The following is a 12,278-nucleotide window of genomic DNA, read 5'->3' as shown; positions in this document are numbered from 1 at the left end:
GACTGTGGTCTAGACCTGCCCCGCCCCGCCCCAACCCCCCCCCCCCCCCCTTCCTCTGTACAGTTACTCTGTGTGCCAAAACAACCTAGACCTCGGTCGCTGCATTTGGTTGACAAGCAGCTCCCACGGCCTGGTGGTTAGAGCAGCAGCCTTGGAGTGCAGAGGTCGAGAGTTCGAATCCTGTGAAGATCGTGACGATGGAAGCTGTTAAAAGAGATGGATCGTGGATGATGTCGGTGGATAAATGGACTGAGGTGAGGTGGATGTCAAGGAGAGCAGATTGCGGAATAATGGATCGTCGACCTGGAGGATGTCGATAGGTGGACTGAGGTGAGGAGGATGTCAAGGAGAACAGATGTTGAGGTAAGTGGTCAGAGGGTGAAGTGGTGGGAGGTGGTCGACTACATCGAATGGAGGCTTCTAGGTTGTCGATCTGCCAAAAGTGGTGTTGTGTCTGTTGCAACATGTGGGATGTTGAAAATAAAAAAATGGGAGTGTTTATTTGCCTTTTTTTTTTTTTTATATTCAAGAAAAATGATCTCCCCCTCTAGTGCCTCCAGCCCATCACACACTTCCACATCACCAACCTTCTTCCTATCACACCCCAACCACACCACTCACTTCCTTACCACCCACACCACCACCACAGCTATCCACACCTCCAACACCTTCTGGATGCCCAACCATCAACCACACACACACACACACACACACACACACACACACACACACACACACACACACACACACCTTAACATACTCCATTGCCATGCTCTGCTGCCACAATTTCTCCAAACCAGCTTCAGTGTCTTCACAGGACTTGAACTGCCAACCTCTGTGCTCCAAGGCAGAATCTCTAACCACTAGACCGTGAGAGCTACTTGGAAAATGGCAAGGAGGACTGTGTTCTTGAACTGTCTTGACAAAAAAAGAGAAAACGAGCAGAGGGGGGCTCGAACCTAAGACCGAGCTACCTCTTAGGCTTGCAATATCTAAATTCGAGCCCCCCTCTCTTTATGGCACGCAGGACATGCAGATCATAAGTACTGGAACGATTGAGAGCTTTAAATGTAGGTAATGTACAAATCTGTATAACTTTTTGGCACCAGTTGATTTCCAAAAATACATTTTTTCCCACCGGTTCATATACATTTAACTGGGACAGTACAGGCTAGCCGAGAGCTAGGTAGGACTTAGGTTCGAGTCCCCCACTCTGTGCGCTTAATTTAGCCTTCCATGTCTTGTGGGGGTATAGCTCAGTGGTAGAGCATTTGACTGCAGATCAAGAGGTCCTTGGTTCAAATCCGAGTGCCCCCTAATCCCCCTTTTTTTTGCTTTCGAACTGAACCATATCCCACATATGTAGTTTATTGCTGAAAATTAGCAATGTCGAGGTACATGCGTGCCACATATTGCAGGGGTATAGCTCAGTGGTAGAGCCGGTTCAAGAGGTCCTTGGTTCAAATCCAAGTGCCTGCTAATGCACAATTTTTTCTTTACAGCTCAACCATATCTCATGTTTGTAGTTTATTGCAAAACATTTGCAATGTTGAGGTACAGACATTGTAAATTTTTTTGGGCCAAAAAAAAAAAAAAGGACCATAGAACTTCCTCTTGTAGCATACAGCAGCTGATAAGTATTGGAAGAGTTAAGAGCTTTAAATACAAGTCATTTCCAAATCTGTATAACTTTTTGGCACCGGTTAATAAAAAAAAAAAATTGCCACACGAGTATCCCTTTAAGATCCACGAATGTAACTTTAATCTTTTTGTGGTCTGACAAAACTTACATCTAAAAAAATAAGGTACGAGAACATGCCACCAACTACTCCAAACCCCTTAGAACACCGACATCCACATGTTTTTATATATGGACAATAAAAGCAAGGCCATTTCCTCCATCTGCTACCAAGGGGGTTCAAACCCATGAAGTTGAATTCAACCAATACAGCAGGGGATTTGAACAAACAACCTTCATGCTGCTAGGCTGCAAGGCTAACCACTGAGCTGTGAGGGATCTTGACACAGCGAGCAGAGTGCTAGATCCGTCTTAGGTTCGAGTAACCGCCCCGTACCAAAACCCTCCCCCCCCCTTCCTCTGTACATTTAATCTGTGTGCCAAAACAACCTAGACCTTGGTCGCCGCATTTGGTTGACAAGCAGCTCCCACGGCCTGGTGGTTAGAGCAGCAGCCTTGGAGTGCAGAGGTCGAGAGTTCGAATCCTGTGAAGATCGTGACGATGGAAGCTGTTAAAAGAGATGGATCGTGGACGATGTCGGTGGATAAATGGACTGAGGTGAGGTGGATGTCAAGGAGAGCAGATTGCGGAATAATGGATCGTGGACCTGGAGGATGTCGATGGGTGGACTGAGGTGAGGAGGATGTCAAGGAAAACAGATGTTGAGGTAAGTGGTGGGAGGTGGTTGACTACATCGAATGGAGGCTTCTAGATTGTCGATCTGCCAAAAGTGGTGTTGTGTCTGTTGCAACATGTGGGATGTTGAAAATAAAAAAATGGGAGTGTTTATTTGCCTTTTTTTTTTTTATATTCAAGAAAAATGATCTCCCCCTCTAGTGCCTCCAGCCCATCACACACTTCCACATCACCAACCTTCTTCCTATCACACCTTCCTTCCCACCCACACCACTCACTTCCTTACCACCCACACCACCACCACAGCTATCCACACCTCCAACACCTTCTGGATGCCCAACCATCAACCACACACACACACACACACACTAACACTTACCTTAACATACTCCATTGCCATGCTCTGCTGCCACAATTTCTTCAAACCAGCTTCAGTGTCTTCACAGGACTTGAACTGCCAACCTCTGTGCTCCAAGGCAGAAGCTCTAACCACTAGACCGTGAGAGCTACTTGGAAAATGGCAAGGAGGACTGTGGTCTTGAACTGTCTTGACAAAAAAAGAGAAAACGAGCAGAGGGGGGCTCGAACCTAAGACCGAGCTACCTCTTAGGCTTGCAATATCTAAATTCGAGCCCCCCTCTCTTTATGGCACGCAGGACATGCAGATCATAAGTACTGGAACGATTGAGAGCTTTAAATGTAGGTAATGTACAAATCTGTATAACTTTTTGGCACCAGTTGATTTCCAAAAATACATTTTTTCCCACCGGTTCATATACATTTAACTGGGACAGTACAGGCTAGCCGAGAGCTAGGTAGGACTTAGGTTCGAGTCCCCCACTCTGTGCGCTTAATTTAGCCTTCCATGTCTTGTGGGGGTATAGCTCAGTGGTAGAGCATTTGACTGCAGATCAAGAGGTCCTTGGTTCAAATCCGAGTGCCCCCTAATCCCCCTTTTTTTTGCTTTCGAACTGAACCATATCCCACATATGTAGTTTATTGCTGAAAATTAGCAATGTCGAGGTACATGCGTGCCACATATTGCAGGGGTATAGCTCAGTGGTAGAGCCGGTTCAAGAGGTCCTTGGTTCAAATCCAAGTGCCCGCTAATGCACAATTTTTTCTTTACAGCTCAACCATATCTCATGTTTGTAGTTTATTGCAAAACATTTGCAATGTTGAGGTACAGACATTGTAAATTTTTTTGGGCCAAAAAAAAAAAAAGGACCATAGAACTTCCTCTTGTAGCATACAGCAGCTGATAAGTATTGGAAGAGTTAAGAGCTTTAAATACAAGTCATTTCCAAATCTGTATAACTTTTTGGCACCGGTTAATAAAAAAAAAAAATTGCCACACGAGTATCCCTTTAAGATCCACGAATGTAACTTTAATCTTTTTGTGGTCTGACAAAACTTACAACTAAAAAAATAAGGTACGAGAACATGCCACCAACTACTCCAAACCCCTTAGAACACCGACATCCACATGTTTTTATATATGGACAATAAAAGCAAGGCCATTTCCTCCATCTGCTACCAAGGGGGTTCAAACCCATGAAGTTGAATTCAACCAATACAGCAGGGGATTTGAACAAACAACCTTCATGCTGCTAGGCTGCAAGGCTAACCACTGAGCTGTGAGGGATCTTGACACAGCGAGCAGAGTGCTAGATCCGTCTTAGGTTCGAGTAACCGCCCCGTACCAAAACCCTCCCCCCCCCTTCCTCTGTACATTTAATCTGTGTGCCAAAACAACCTAGACCTTGGTCGCCGCATTTGGTTGACAAGCAGCTCCCACGGCCTGGTGGTTAGAGCAGCAGCCTTGGAGTGCAGAGGTCGAGAGTTCGAATCCTGTGAAGATCGTGACGATGGAAGCTGTTAAAAGAGATGGATCGTGGACGATGTCGGTGGATAAATGGACTGAGGTGAGGTGGATGTCAAGGAGAGCAGATTGCGGAATAATGGATCGTGGACCTGGAGGATGTCGATGGGTGGACTGAGGTGAGGAGGATGTCAAGGAAAACAGATGTTGAGGTAAGTGGTCAGAGGGTGAAGTGGTGGGAGGTGGTTGACTACATTGAATGGAGGCTTCTAGATTGTCGATCTGCCAAAAGTGGTGTTGTGTCTGTTGCAACATGTGGGATGTTGAAAATAAAAAAAATGGGAGTGTTTATTTACCTTTTTCTTTTATATTCAAGAAAAATGATCTCCCCCTCTTGTGCCTCCAGCCCATCACACACTTCCACATCACCAACCTTCTTCCTATCACAACTTCCTTCCCACCCACACCACTCACTTCCTTACCACCCACACCACCACCACAGCTATCCACACCTCCTGGATGCCCAACCATCAACCACACACACACACACACACTAACACTTACCTTAACATACTCCATTGCCATGCTCTGCTGCCACAATTTCTCCAAACCAGCTTCAGTGTCTTCACAGGACTTGAACTGCCAACCTCTGTGCTCCAAGGCAGAAGCTCTAACCACTAGACCGTGAGAGCTACTTGGAAAATGGCAAGGATGACTGTGGTCTAGACCTGCCCCGCCCCGCCCCAACCCCCCCCCCCCCCCCTTCCTCTGTACAGTTACTCTGTGTGCCAAAACAACCTAGACCTCGGTCGCTGCATTTGGTTGACAAGCAGCTCCCACGGCCTGGTGGTTAGAGCAGCAGCCTTGGAGTGCAGAGTTCGAGAGTTCGAACCCTGTGAAGATCGTGACGATGGAAGCTGTTAAAAGAGATGGATCGTGGATGATGTTGGTGGATAAATGGACTGAGGTGAGGTGGATGTCAAGGAGAGCAGATTGCGGAATAATGGATCGTCGACCTGGAGGATGTCGATAGGTGGACTGAGGTGAGGAGGATGTCAAGGAGAACAGATGTTGAGGTAAGTGGTCAGAGGGTGAAGTGGTGGGAGGCGGTCGACTACATCGAATGGAGGCTTCTAGGTTGTCGATCTGCCAAAAGTGGTGTTGTGTCTGTTGCAACATGTGGGATGTTGAAAATAAAAAAATGGGAGTGTTTATTTGCCTTTTTTTTTTTTTATATTCAAGAAAAATGATCTCCCCCTCTAGTGCCTCCAGCCCATCACACACTTCCACATCACCAACCTTCTTCCTATCACAACTTCCTTCCCCACCACACCACTCACTTCCTTACCACCCACACCACCACCACAGCTATCCACACCTCCAACACCTTCTGGATGCCCAACCATCAACCACACACACACACACTAACACTTACCTTAACATACTCCATTGCCATGCTCTGCTGCCACAATTTCTCCAAACCAGCTTCAGTGTCTTCACAGGACTTGAACTGCCAACCTCTGTGCTCCAAGGCAGAAGCTCTAACCACTAGACCGTGAGAGCTACTTGGAAAATGGCAAGGAGGACTGTGGTCTAGACCTGCCCTGCCCCGCCCCGCCCCAACCCCCCCCCCTTCCTCTGTACAGTTACTCTGTGTGCCAAAACAACCTAGACCTCGGTCGCTGCATTTGGTTGACAAGCAGCTCCCACGGCCTGGTGGTTAGAGCAGCAGCCTTGGAGTGCAGAGGTCGAGAGTTCGAACCCTGTGAAGATCGTGACGATGGAAGCTGTTAAAAGAGATGGATCGTGGATGATGTCGGTGGATAAATGGACTGAGGTGAGGTGGATGTCAAGGAGAGCAGATTGCGGAATAATGGATCGTTGACCTGGAGGATGTCGATAGGTGGACTGAGGTGAGGAGGATGTCAAGGAGAACAGATGTTGAGGTAAGTGGTCAGAGGGTGAAGTGGTGGGAGGTGGTCGACTACATCGAATGGAGGCTTCTAGGTTGTCGATCTGCCAAAAGTGGTGTTGTGTCTGTTGCAACATGTGGGATGTTGAAAATAAAAAAATGGGAGTGTTTATTTGCCTTTTTTTTTTTTTTATATTCAAGAAAAATGATCTCCCCCTCTACTGCCTCCAGCCCATCACACACTTCCACATCACCAACCTTCTTCCTATCACACCTTCCTTCCCACCCACACCACTCACTTCCTTACCACCCACACCACCACCACAGCTATCCACACCTCCAACACCTTCTGGATGCCCAACCATCAACACACACACACACACACACACACACACACACACACACACACACACACACACACTCCATTGCCATGCTCTGCTGCCACAATTTCTCCAAACCAGCTTCAGTGTCTTCACAGGACTTGAACTGCCAACCTCTGTGCTCCAAGGCAGAAGCTCTAACCACTAGACCATGAGAGCTACTTGGAAAATGGCAAGGATGACTGTGGTCTAGACCTGCCCCGCCCCGCCCCAACCCCCCCCCCCTTCCTCTGTACAGTTACTCTGTGTGCCAAAACAACCTAGACCTCGGTCGCTGCATTTGGTTGACAAGCAGCTCCCACGGCCTGGTGGTTAGAGCAGCAGCCTTGGAGTGCAGAGGTCGAGAGTTCGAATCCTGTGAAGATCGTGACGATGGAAGCTGTTAAAAGAGATGGATCGTGGATGATGTCGGTGGATAAATGGACTGAGGTGAGGTGGATGTCAAGGAGAGCAGATTGCGGAATAATGGATCGTCGACCTGGAGGATGTCGATAGGTGGACTGAGGTGAGGAGGATGTCAAGGAGAACAGATGTTGAGGTAAGTGGTCAGAGGGTGAAGTGGTGGGAGGTGGTCGACTACATCGAATGGAGGCTTCTAGGTTGTCGATCTGCCAAAAGTGGTGTTGTGTCTGTTGCAACATGTGGGATGTTGAAAATAAAAAAATGGGAGTGTTTATTTGCCTTTTTTTTTTTTTTATATTCAAGAAAAATGATCTCCCCCTCTAGTGCCTCCAGCCCATCACACACTTCCACATCACCAACCTTCTTCCTATCACACCTTCCTTCCCAACCACACCACTCACTTCCTTACCACCCACACCACCACCACAGCTATCCACACCTCCAACACCTTCTGGATGCCCAACCATCAACCACACACACACACACACACACACACACACACACACACACACACCTTAACATACTCCATTGCCATGCTCTGCTGCCACAATTTCTCCAAACCAGCTTCAGTGTCTTCACAGGACTTGAACTGCCAACCTCTGTGCTCCAAGGCAGAATCTCTAACCACTAGACCGTGAGAGCTACTTGGAAAATGGCAAGGAGGACTGTGTTCTTGAACTGTCTTGACAAAAAAAGAGAAAACGAGCAGAGGGGGGCTCGAACCTAAGACCGAGCTACCTCTTAGGCTTGCAATATCTAAATTCGAGCCCCCCTCTCTTTATGGCACGCAGGACATGCAGATCATAAGTACTGGAACGATTGAGAGCTTTAAATGTAGGTAATGTACAAATCTGTATAACTTTTTGGCACCAGTTGATTTCCAAAAATACATTTTTTCCCACCGGTTCATATACATTTAACTGGGACAGTACAGGCTAGCCGAGAGCTAGGTAGGACTTAGGTTCGAGTCCCCCACTCTGTGCGCTTAATTTAGCCTTCCATGTCTTGTGGGGGTATAGCTCAGTGGTAGAGCATTTGACTGCAGATCAAGAGGTCCTTGGTTCAAATCCGAGTGCCCCCTAATCCCCCTTTTTTTTGCTTTCGAACTGAACCATATCCCACATATGTAGTTTATTGCTGAAAATTAGCAATGTCGAGGTACATGCGTGCCACATATTGCAGGGGTATAGCTCAGTGGTAGAGCCGGTTCAAGAGGTCCTTGGTTCAAATCCAAGTGCCCGCTAATGCACAATTTTTTCTTTACAGCTCAACCATATCTCATGTTTGTAGTTTATTGCAAAACATTTGCAATGTTGAGGTACAGACATTGTAAATTTTTTTGGGCCAAAAAAAAAAAAAAGGACCATAGAACTTCCTCTTGTAGCATACAGCAGCTGATAAGTATTGGAAGAGTTAAGAGCTTTAAATACAAGTCATTTCCAAATCTGTATAACTTTTTGGCACCGGTTAATAAAAAAAAAAAATTGCCACACGAGTATCCCTTTAAGATCCACGAATGTAACTTTAATCTTTTTGTGGTCTGACAAAACTTACATCTAAAAAAATAAGGTACGAGAACATGCCACCAACTACTCCAAACCCCTTAGAACACCGACATCCACATGTTTTTATATATGGACAATAAAAGCAAGGCCATTTCCTCCATCTGCTACCAAGGGGGTTCAAACCCATGAAGTTGAATTCAACCAATACAGCAGGGGATTTGAACAAACAACCTTCATGCTGCTAGGCTGCAAGGCTAACCACTGAGCTGTGAGGGATCTTGACACAGCGAGCAGAGTGCTAGATCCGTCTTAGGTTCGAGTAACCGCCCCGTACCAAAACCCTCCCCCCCCCTTCCTCTGTACATTTAATCTGTGTGCCAAAACAACCTAGACCTTGGTCGCCGCATTTGGTTGACAAGCAGCTCCCACGGCCTGGTGGTTAGAGCAGCAGCCTTGGAGTGCAGAGGTCGAGAGTTCGAATCCTGTGAAGATCGTGACGATGGAAGCTGTTAAAAGAGATGGATCGTGGACGATGTCGGTGGATAAATGGACTGAGGTGAGGTGGATGTCAAGGAGAGCAGATTGCGGGATAATGGATCGTGGACCTGGAGGATGTCGATGGGTGGACTGAGGTGAGGAGGATGTCAAGGAAAACAGATGTTGAGGTAAGTGGTGGGAGGTGGTTGACTACATCGAATGGAGGCTTCTAGATTGTCGATCTGCCAAAAGTGGTGTTGTGTCTGTTGCAACATGTGGGATGTTGAAAATAAAAAAAATGGGAGTGTTTATTTACCTTTTTCTTTTATATTCAAGAAAAATGATCTCCCCCTCTTGTGCCTCCAGCCCATCACACACTTCCACATCACCAACCTTCTTCCTATCACAACTTCCTTCCCACCCACACCACTCACTTCCTTACCACCCACACCACCACCACAGCTATCCACACCTCCTGGATGCCCAACCATCAACCACACACACACACACACACACACACACACTAACACTTACCTTAACATACTCCATTGCCATGCTCTGCTGCCACAAATTCTCCAAACCAGCTTCAGTGTCTTCACAGGACTTGAACTGCCAACCTCTGTGCTCCAAGGCAGAAGCTCTAACCACTAGACCGTGAGAGCTACTTGGAAAATGGCAAGGATGACTGTGGTCTAGACCTGCCCCGCCCCGCCCCAACCCCCCCCCCCCTTCCTCTGTACAGTTACTCTGTGTGCCAAAACAACCTAGACCTCGGTCGCTGCGTTTGGTTGACAAGCAGCTCCCACGGCCTGGTGGTTAGAGCAGCAGCCTTGGAGTGCAGAGGTCGAGAGTTCGAATCCTGTGAAGATCGTGACGATGGAAGCTGTTAAAAGAGATGGATCGTGGATGATGTTGGTGGATAAATGGACTGAGGTGAGGTGGATGTCAAGGAGAGCAGATTGTGGAATAATGGATCGTGGACCTGGAGGATGTCGATAGGTGGACTGAGGTGAGGAGGATGTCAAGGAGAACAGATGTTGAGGTAAGTGGTCAGAGGGTGAAGTGGTGGGAGGTGGTCGACTACATCGAATGGAGGCTTCTAGGTTGTCGATCTGCCAAAAGTGGTGTTGTGTCTGTTGCAACATGTGGGATGTTGAAAATAAAAAAATGGGAGTGTTTATTTGCCTTTTTTTTTTTTATATTCAAGAAAAATGATCTCCCCCTCTAGTGCCTCCAGCCCATCACACACTTCCACATCACCAACCTTCTTCCTATCACACCTTCCTTCCCACCCACACCACTCACTTCCTTACCACCCACACCACCACCACAGCTATCCACACCTCCAACACCTTCTGGATGCCCAACCATCAACCACACACACACACACACACACTAACACTTACCTTAACATACTCCATTGCCATGCTCTGCTGCCACAATTTCTTCAAACCAGCTTCAGTGTCTTCACAGGACTTGAACTGCCAACCTCTGTGCTCCAAGGCAGAAGCTCTAACCACTAGACCGTGAGAGCTACTTGGAAAATGGCAAGGAGGACTGTGGTCTTGAACTGTCTTGACAAAAAAAGAGAAAACGAGCAGAGGGGGGCTCGAACCTAAGACCGAGCTACCTCTTAGGCTTGCAATATCTAAATTCGAGCCCCCCTCTCTTTATGGCACGCAGGACATGCAGATCATAAGTACTGGAACGATTGAGAGCTTTAAATGTAGGTAATGTACAAATCTGTATAACTTTTTGGCACCAGTTGATTTCCAAAAATACATTTTTTCCCACCGGTTCATATACATTTAACTGGGACAGTACAGGCTAGCCGAGAGCTAGGTAGGACTTAGGTTCGAGTCCCCCACTCTGTGCGCTTAATTTAGCCTTCCATGTCTTGTGGGGGTATAGCTCAGTGGTAGAGCATTTGACTGCAGATCAAGAGGTCCTTGGTTCAAATCCGAGTGCCCCCTAATCCCCCTTTTTTTTGCTTTCGAACTGAACCATATCCCACATATGTAGTTTATTGCTGAAAATTAGCAATGTCGAGGTACATGCGTGCCACATATTGCAGGGGTATAGCTCAGTGGTAGAGCCGGTTCAAGAGGTCCTTGGTTCAAATCCAAGTGCCCGCTAATGCACAATTTTTTCTTTACAGCTCAACCATATCTCATGTTTGTAGTTTATTGCAAAACATTTGCAATGTTGAGGTACAGACATTGTAAATTTTTTTGGGCCAAAAAAAAAAAAAGGACCATAGAACTTCCTCTTGTAGCATACAGCAGCTGATAAGTATTGGAAGAGTTAAGAGCTTTAAATACAAGTCATTTCCAAATCTGTATAACTTTTTGGCACCGGTTAATAAAAAAAAAAAATTGCCACACGAGTATCCCTTTAAGATCCACGAATGTAACTTTAATCTTTTTGTGGTCTGACAAAACTTACAACTAAAAAAATAAGGTACGAGAACATGCCACCAACTACTCCAAACCCCTTAGAACACCGACATCCACATGTTTTTATATATGGACAATAAAAGCAAGGCCATTTCCTCCATCTGCTACCAAGGGGGTTCAAACCCATGAAGTTGGATTCAACCAATACAGCAGGGGATTTGAACAAACAACCTTCATGCTGCTAGGCTGCAAGGCTAACCACTGAGCTGTGAGGGATCTTGACACAGCGAGCAGAGTGCTAGATCCGTTGTAGGTTCGAGTAACCGCCCCGTACCAAAACCCTCCCCCCCCCCCCCTTCCTCTGTACATTTAATCTGTGTGCCAAAACAACCTAGACCTTGGTCGCCGCATATGGTTGACAAGCAGCTCCCACAGCCTGGTGGTTAGAGCAGCAGCCTTGGAGTGCAGAGGTCGAGAGTTCGAATCCTGTGAAGATCGTGACGATGGAAGCTGTTAAAAGAGATGGATCGTGGACGATGTCGGTGCATAAATGGACTGAGGTGAGGTGGATGTCAAGGAGAGCAGATTGCGGAATAATGGATCGTGGACCTGGAGGATGTCGATGGGTGGACTGAGGTGAGGAGGATGTCAAGGAAAACAGATGTTGAGGTAAGTGGTCAGAGGGTGAAGTGGTGGGAGGTGGTTGACTACATCGAATGGAGGCTTCTAGATTGTCGATCTGCCAAAAGTGGTGTTGTGTCTGTTGCAACATGTGGGATGTTGAAAATAAAAAAAATGGGAGTGTTTATTTACCTTTTTCTTTTATATTCAAGAAAAATGATCTCCCCCTCTTGTGCCTCCAGCCCATCACACACTTCCACATCACCAACCTTCTTCCTATCACAACTTCCTTCCCACCCACACCACTCACTTCCTTACCACCCACACCACCACCACAGCTATCCACACCTCCTGGATGCCCAACCATCAACCACACACACACACACAC

The 12,278-nt window shown here is 46.9% G+C and overlaps 4 non-coding genes across 4 annotated transcripts; all 4 read left to right on the top strand.

Moving 5' to 3' along the window:
• The first annotated feature begins 1,245 nt into the window (after positions 1–1,245).
• Positions 1,246–1,317, top strand: TRNAC-GCA (transfer RNA cysteine (anticodon GCA)). Its single transcript has one exon. It is a non-coding gene; the product is annotated as a tRNA-Cys (tRNA).
• Positions 1,318–3,249: 1,932 nt separating this feature from the next.
• TRNAC-GCA (transfer RNA cysteine (anticodon GCA)) lies at positions 3,250–3,321 on the top strand. Its single transcript has one exon. It is a non-coding gene; the product is annotated as a tRNA-Cys (tRNA).
• A 4,579-nt stretch (positions 3,322–7,900) lies between these two features.
• TRNAC-GCA (transfer RNA cysteine (anticodon GCA)) lies at positions 7,901–7,972 on the top strand. The gene has a single exon. It is a non-coding gene; the product is annotated as a tRNA-Cys (tRNA).
• Positions 7,973–10,774: 2,802 nt separating this feature from the next.
• TRNAC-GCA (transfer RNA cysteine (anticodon GCA)) lies at positions 10,775–10,846 on the top strand. The gene has a single exon. It is a non-coding gene; the product is annotated as a tRNA-Cys (tRNA).
• Positions 10,847–12,278: the final 1,432 nt, after the last annotated feature.

The sequence above is a fragment of the Hyla sarda genome, chromosome 3 (genome assembly GCF_029499605.1).
Source record: "Hyla sarda isolate aHylSar1 chromosome 3, aHylSar1.hap1, whole genome shotgun sequence".
Lineage (NCBI taxonomy): Eukaryota > Metazoa > Chordata > Amphibia > Anura > Hylidae > Hyla > Hyla sarda.
Note: the sequence above shows the minus strand (reverse complement) of the source record. Positions and strands in the feature narration are given on the sequence as shown.